Here is a 7,500-nt window from a genome sequence, read left to right on the forward strand (position 1 = left end):
GGAACAGACAACATGGATCACAAGAAGGCTTTTCAACGTCGTTACAAAAACATTCAGTGTTACACACTGTTATTAAACTCAAGATTTCACCCCATTTCTCATGCAATACCATTCTTCTCGTCACAAGAGCCTCGGATCGACCCAAGGCTCTGGAAGACTCTATGTAGGAGAACATGCGCCTTAGGGTTCTTACAGCCAAAAAATGGCTATTTGAACCTTACGGCGCCTGCTCACTCTTCGAGCTAACATGAATGCACCAATTAAAGACGCTTTTGATTGTTTTTCACGAAAACCAATGAGAGGACACTTTGTTTTAGGGTTCCCCAGTGCTCTTCTCTCCCTCAGTCGAGAGGAGAGCTCTGGGGTCGAGATTAATTTAATGCGAGAGTTGGAGATCATGCGGCAGTTCCTTGAGCAACTTCAACAGTCGCGAAGAAAAACTGAAATCTCCCCGGCCACGCTTGAACGGGATTTGAACACACAGCTCTATCAACTAAGCTGCTAAGCTAACTGGCCGGAGGCTGGTCACTTATGAGTGCGAGTTATATCCCGTAAGAGCCGGTGAACCAATGAATGCCAAAGAATCATGCGATGAATTTCAGCTGTCATACATCTTATTCCAAAATGGCCGCCATTTTGCTCACTTCTGGTTGCCGTCCGCAGCTCAAAAACGTCGCATGCTTGAACTCCGCAAATTGTTTAACGTCGCTCTTAAAGAAAGAGAGAAAGAAAGAAAGAAAGAAAGAAAGAAAGAAAGAAAGAAAGAAAGAAAGAAAGAAAGAAAGAAAGAAAGAAAGAAAGAAAGAAAGAAAGAAAGAAAGAAAGAAAGAAAGAAAGAAAGAAAGAAAGAAAGAAAGAAAGAAAGAAAGAAGGAAAGAAAGAAAGATCGTTTCCCGTATTTCTTCGTTCCCTTTTTATTTCGGTCCACGTCGATAATTAGTACACATGAAAAACACTTTCGAAAGGGGTTGCAGTAGTAAGTATGCTTGCAATACAATTGCAAACGTCATACTACCTCCTGTTAGTCAGTTCTCTATAGGAAATCCGTGAAATCCGTAAAATCCACCGTGTTCTGGAAAAAGATTTGCCTGTCGACTGCCTGGTCCGCAAACTGGAGGTTCACGGCCAGTCAAGAAAAAATGACAGAAAACTGTTGATTCTCATTTAAATTAAGTTCTTCTCTTTCAAACTGCAAGTATCTTACATTGATATTAAAAGATATTAATATATATTTCTTTCTATAAGAGATACTTACAGATAAAAAGAGATGTATTACATTTATCTATCAGACATTTCCGTCAAATCCGTAAAATCCACCGTGTCCTAGAAAAAGATTAGTCCGTCGACTGCCTAATCAAACTGGAAGTTCATGGCCAGTCAAGAAAACTGTATTTTGGCTGGATTTCACGGATTTCACGGAAACTGTTGATTTTCATTTAAATTTAGTTCTTCTCTTTCAAACTGCAAGTATCTTACATTGATATTAAAAAATATTAATATATATTTCTTTCTATAAGAGATACTTACAGATAAAAAGAGATGTATTACATTTATCTATCAGACATTTCCGTCAAATCCGTAAAATCCACCGTGTCCTAGAAAAAGATTAGTCCGTCGACTGCCTAATCAAACTGGAAGTTCATGGCCAGTCAAGAAAACTGTATTTTGGCTGGATTTCACGGATTTCACGGAAACTGTTGATTTTCATTTAAATTTAGTTCTTCTCTTTCAAACTGCAAGTATCTTACATTGATATTAAAAAATATTAATATATATTTCTTTCTATAAGAGATACTTACAGATAAAAAGAGATGTATTACATTTATCTATCAGACATTTCCGTCAAATCCGTAAAATCCACCGTGTCCTAGAAAAAGATTAGTCCGTCGACTGCCTAATCAAACTGGAAGTTCATGGCCAGTCAAGAAAACTGTATTTTGGCTGGATTTCACGGATTTCACGGAAACTGTTGATTTTCATTTAAATTTAGTTCTTCTCTTTCAAACTGCAAGTATCTTACATTGATATTAAAAAATATTAATATATATTTCTTTCTATAAGAGATACTTACAGATAAAAAGAGATGTATTACATTTATCTATCAGACATTTCCGTCAAATCCGTAAAATCCACCGTGTCCTAGAAAAAGATTAGTCCGTCGACTGCCTAATCAAACTGGAAGTTCATGGCCAGTCAAAAAAACTGTATTTTGGCTGGATTTCACGGATTTCACGGAAACTGTTGATTTGACATGTCCAGTACTTCTCTTTCAGTTTGCGAGAAGTTGAAGTTCCATAGTTCTTTATGAGAAACTTATCTTTAGGCCACACATTATAAACAAAGCTCTCCCCTATGAGTGACTTCGGGATTAAATTTTTTGGTAGCCGAACTCTCATTTCCCCAAAATGACATGTATGCATTCTTCCTGGTTGTTTGTTTGTTTGTTTCACGGCCCGTTAAGAAAACTGTATTTTGGTTGGATTGCACGGATTTCACGGAAACTGTTGATTTGACATGTCCAGTACTTCTCTTTCAGTTTGCGAGAAGTTGAAGTTCCATAGTTCTTTATGAGAAACTTATCTTTAGGCCACACATTATAAACAAAGCTCTCCCCTATGAGTGACTTCGGGATTAAATTTTTTGGTAGCCGAACTCTCATTTCCCCAAAATGACATGTATGCATTCTTCCTGGTTGTTTGTTTGTTTGTTTCACGGCCCGTTAAGAAAACTGTATTTTGGTTGGATTGCACGGATTTCGTGGAAACTGTTGATTTTACATTTAAAGTACTTATCTTTCAAAACAAGTAATGATAATGATGATTGTCACATTAAACTGCAAGTTCCTTCTGGCCTGTTAAAAAGTTTGTCCCGTGGCTGAATGTCACGGATTTTACGGATAAATCATTTTTCCCTCAATGAGTGGTCTCGCTGAAGTTGTTCCTAGCCACCTTTATGTCCCTGTAAAACGTCTGATGTGCATTTTCTTTAAAGTCAGTGTTGTTTTGAATTTTCCTGCTCAACCTCGTTCTGTTTGTCTCAATCAGATATTAGCTTTCTGAACTTTGACAACACAAGTAACACTATATTATGCAACGAACCGAGAACAGTCGACACCAAGCAATCAAGTTTTCGTGTGAAATAATTTTGAACTTGACCTTAATTTAAGATGCTTGACATTACAAGATAAGATTACCAAGTGCTACTCTTTCAAACGGAATGCAGTGCAAGCAAGGTGCCATGGAATGCAATCTACAAACGCCACACCCGTTAACAAGTTTCCCGAACAACGCAATCAACACCAATTCCTCCAATTGAGGAGAACAATGAACACTCTTCGCACCAATTCATAAAAACTGCTTTCCGATTTACGTATGAAGAATACTAATATGCTACGTTGTGTGAAATGATTTTGAACTTGCGCATGGGATGCTTCAATAGACTTAGATTACCAATTGCTTCTCTTTCAAACGGTGTCATGGAACGCAATCTACGAACATTACACTTGTTACTCAAATGACTCTTTGCGTATTTCAGATGCCCAAAAGAGAATATTTTTGGTGCACTCCTTTCATTGTTTGTCATGAATTCACCAGGGTAATGAGATCAATTGAACAAGTCGCTGAAAGGCAATTTGAAACCTCAAATTAAACACTTTTATAAATTCCCGTTTGTTGTTCCATAGTTCTTTATGAGAAACTTATCTTTAGGCCACACATTATAAACAAAGCTCTCCCCTATGAGTTGACTTGGGGATTGAATTTTTTGGTAGCCGAACTCTCATTTCCCCAAAATGACATGTATGCATTCTTCCTGGTTGTTTGTTTGTTTGTTTCACGGCCCGTTAAGAAAACTGTATTTTGGTTGGATTGCACGGATTTCGTGGAAACTGTTGATTTTACATTTAAAGTACTTATCTTTCAAATCAAGTAATGATAATGATGATTGTCACATTAAACTGCAAGTTCCTTCTGGCCTGTTAAAAAGTTTGTCCCGTGGCTGGATGTCACGAATTTTACGGATAAATCATTTTCCCCTCAATGAGTGGTCTCGCTGAAGTTGTTCCTAGCCACCTTTATGTCCCTGTAAAACGTCTGATGTGCATTTTCTTTAAAGTCAGTGTTGTTTTGAATTTTCCTGCTCAACCTCGTTCTGTTTGTCTCAATCAGATATTAGCTTTCTGAACTTTGACAACACAAGTAACACTATATTATGCAACGAACCGAGAACAGTCGACACCAAGCAATCAAGTTTTCGTGTGAAATAATTTTGAACTTGACCTTAATTTAAGATGCTTGACATTACAAGATAAGATTACCAAGTGCTACTCTTTCAAACGGAATGCAGTGCAAGCAAGGTGCTATGGAATGCAATCTACAAACGCCACACCCGTTAACAAGTTTCCCGAACAACGCAATCAACACCAATTCCTCCAATTGAGGAGAACAATGAACACTCCTCGCACAAATTCATAAAAACTGCTTTCCGATTTACGTATGAAGAATACTAATATGCTACGTTGTGTGAAATGATTTTGAACTTGCGCATGGGATGCCTCAATAGACTTAGATTACCAATTGCTTCTCTTTCAAACGGTGTCATGGAACGCAATCTACGAACATTACACTTGTTACTCAAATGACTCTTTGCGTATTTCAGATGCCCAAAAGAGAATATTTTTGGTGCACTCCTTTCATTGTTTGTCATGAATTCACCAGGGTAATGAGATCAATTGAACAAGTCGCTGAAAGGCAATTTGAAACCTCAAATTAAACACTTTTATAAATTCCCGTTTCTTTTAAATTTTATTCCTCGAGATGTCACAAGTCGATTTTGATATAAATTCAGAGGCCTCTAGAGCAAAAAACGAGCAGACACAACATGAACAGGACCAGATATCCTTGTCGTCAACTTAACAGTCAAGCGATCAAGAGTGCGGCCTTGTGTTATGTAAGTCCAATAATCGCGGGAAAATGTAGTATTGTGAAGGCACAGTGTGTGTGCAAAGTCGACGAAGTAGGCATTCAAAGAGCTTGGAAGAACATATGTAAAACCAGGGATACTTGTGACAAAGCAATTTGCGGTAAGAAGCAGTAACTTGATTGATTTTAGTTTGCTTTTACAAAAACACGAGTTTGCTTGTGAGTCTTACTATTCTTTTCTTTTTCCTTTTTTTTTTTTTTTTCCACAGGAATAAAAAATGTGGCGCTATTCTTTGGAGCAATAAGTGCACAAAGCCGCAAAAAAAGACGACGAAAAAAGAAAGAAAACGAAGAGGAAGACGATAGCGATGAAAGTGATGACAATTCATTAACATCAAGTCAAGTGGCAGGTGCTGTAAGCGAAGAGTGGATTTCAAGCTATCCTAGCGTGATAAACGAGAAATTGTGTCCTTCAATCAACTACTGGATTGCCTTAACAACGCCAAATGGTGCCCCTGCAAACCCTCTGATAATACACCGTGCCCTATTGGAATGCGGCGTAGAAACGGAGACACAACAGGTGCATACCCTTTATCTTTATAATGCATGCCCTTCCTAATATGCGTTAACGTTGCTGGAAACTATTTGCAGGCTTTAGTTTTGCAACATTGAAAAGTTCATCCTTTGCCGCCCCTGTTAGTCGTAATGGCAAATATCTGAGATCGATCGATTAAGAAACTGTTAAAAAAAAAAAGGGATTGAGAACATGACCGTGTGCTGAGTAATGTGATTTGGAGAACGCATAAGTGGAAAAGCCCAAGTCCAGGGTATGTCGAAGTAACTTTCCTTAGCGTTAGAAGTTTAAAACCCGTGATTTCACTCCACACACACTTAAGCCTGTAGCGATGCTACGAACGAAGAGAAATATTTAATGAATGTTTGACAGTACAAGTGTGAGTTGATAATGCAACTGCTCTGTTCACAGATACCATTCAACGAAGGGAAAGAGTCAGCGGCTATGAAAGAGCTCTTCAAGGTCCTGAAGGATCACAAGAACCCTTTGATACAGGAGTTAGTCAATTTATCATACGAAAATTGCTTCCGAAACGAGGTGGAGAGAATGCTGGGCGAGGAAGATTTGTTGGACTCGCAACAGTGCGGTACAGAGAACGTCGCCAGAGTATGGCTGATAAATTCATCTTTCAGCTCCGCGTTACAGGCTGCTGTCGCAAAACTTCAAGAGGCAAAGCTGCAAATAGACACGTTCGGCTTGAAGGACGGTATCAGAAAAACGATGCACCCGGATGAGGAAGCCCGTTTGTCAGATAAGTTGACCGTTCTGGTGAATGACATAGGAATAGCCATGAAGAAAATGGAATACGCCCTGTTCCGTGGTAAAATTTACAAAAAGGTCCCTGCAGCCAAGTTCACATACGCCTACAAGTGCGAAATGCGAGCCTTTGTCAATTGTTTGGCGGCAAACGATTTTTTTAAAGCGAGGCTACTCAGGGACATGAAAAAGGTCATTGAAATCCTTGGCGACCCCGACTGCGAAGTGATTCGACCAATTTTCATCGATTACAACCTCATTGAAGTAGAAGCTGGTTATTGCTGGTCGGTTAAGGACAGACACTTCTTAGAGAACCCAATCCCAGATGAAAAGATCGGCATGGTCACTCCACGTGCGTTCAGCAGGTACGACTCACGAAAAAGGCCCGAACCAAAATACTTCAGAGAAATTCTGGAAAACAGCCTTTCCGACGGAGAAATTGCCGAGTTCTGCGAGGATTACTTAAAGTTGCTCAACTTCAATCAAAAGCGCCACAAGGACAGAGTCCCTTGTCTGATCGGTGACGCCAACAGTGGCAAAACCAGCCTCTTCCATCCAATCCTCGGTCTCATCCACCATTCCAACGTAGCTACGATAACCAAACAGCGGGTCTTTAACAAGGCCATGATAACAAAGTCTACCGAAGTGATTTTCATAGATGAAGCGTCTACGTCAACCATGGACATTGACGATTGGAAAATCTTGACCCAAGGTGGATTCACGGCATGCAATATCAAGTACCAAACAGCCAGATCGTTCATTAACCGCTGTCCTATGTTTCTCACGGCCCAACAGAAATTGCAGTTTAAGCCTGAAGATCAACCGGCAATGGAACGTAGGCTGCGTAATTACACCTTTAAGAGTCTGGCCACGCCCAAGAAGAGAGCCTCGGAATGGCTCAGAAAACATCCCATGGACTGCATAGTGTGGGCAGCAGGGAAGGCACGCAAACCAGACGACGAGAAAGAAACGTCGGACGGCACCGAAGAAGACCAAGATTCACAGGTAGAACATCTCGATGGCACTCTTCCTGAGCTTGATAAGGAAGCCCTTCGAACAATGTCTTTTACAGACGTGTTGCCGCCTGCAGTTGATTCACCCCAACGTGAGGAGGAAAATGAGACAGTGATGTCTGTGGATTCAGCGGAAGAGGCCGTCGTCGACCACCAATCGTCAAACGACATCTTAGAAAATTTGAAACGCAACATGAGCGACACACAACCCCACAGTTTGAGATACAGGCAATTAGAA

At 39.9% G+C, this 7,500-nt stretch overlaps 1 protein-coding gene across 1 annotated transcript in view; it reads right to left on the minus strand.

The window, feature by feature from the left end:
* Window positions 1-7,500, minus strand: part of LOC138008785 (uncharacterized) — a 30,079-nt gene that overhangs the window by 16,008 nt on the left and 6,571 nt on the right. The gene's annotated exons all lie outside the window — the stretch shown is intronic.

The sequence above is a fragment of the Montipora foliosa genome, chromosome 6, assembly GCF_036669935.1.
Source record: "Montipora foliosa isolate CH-2021 chromosome 6, ASM3666993v2, whole genome shotgun sequence".
NCBI classification, from domain to species: domain Eukaryota; kingdom Metazoa; phylum Cnidaria; class Anthozoa; order Scleractinia; family Acroporidae; genus Montipora; species Montipora foliosa.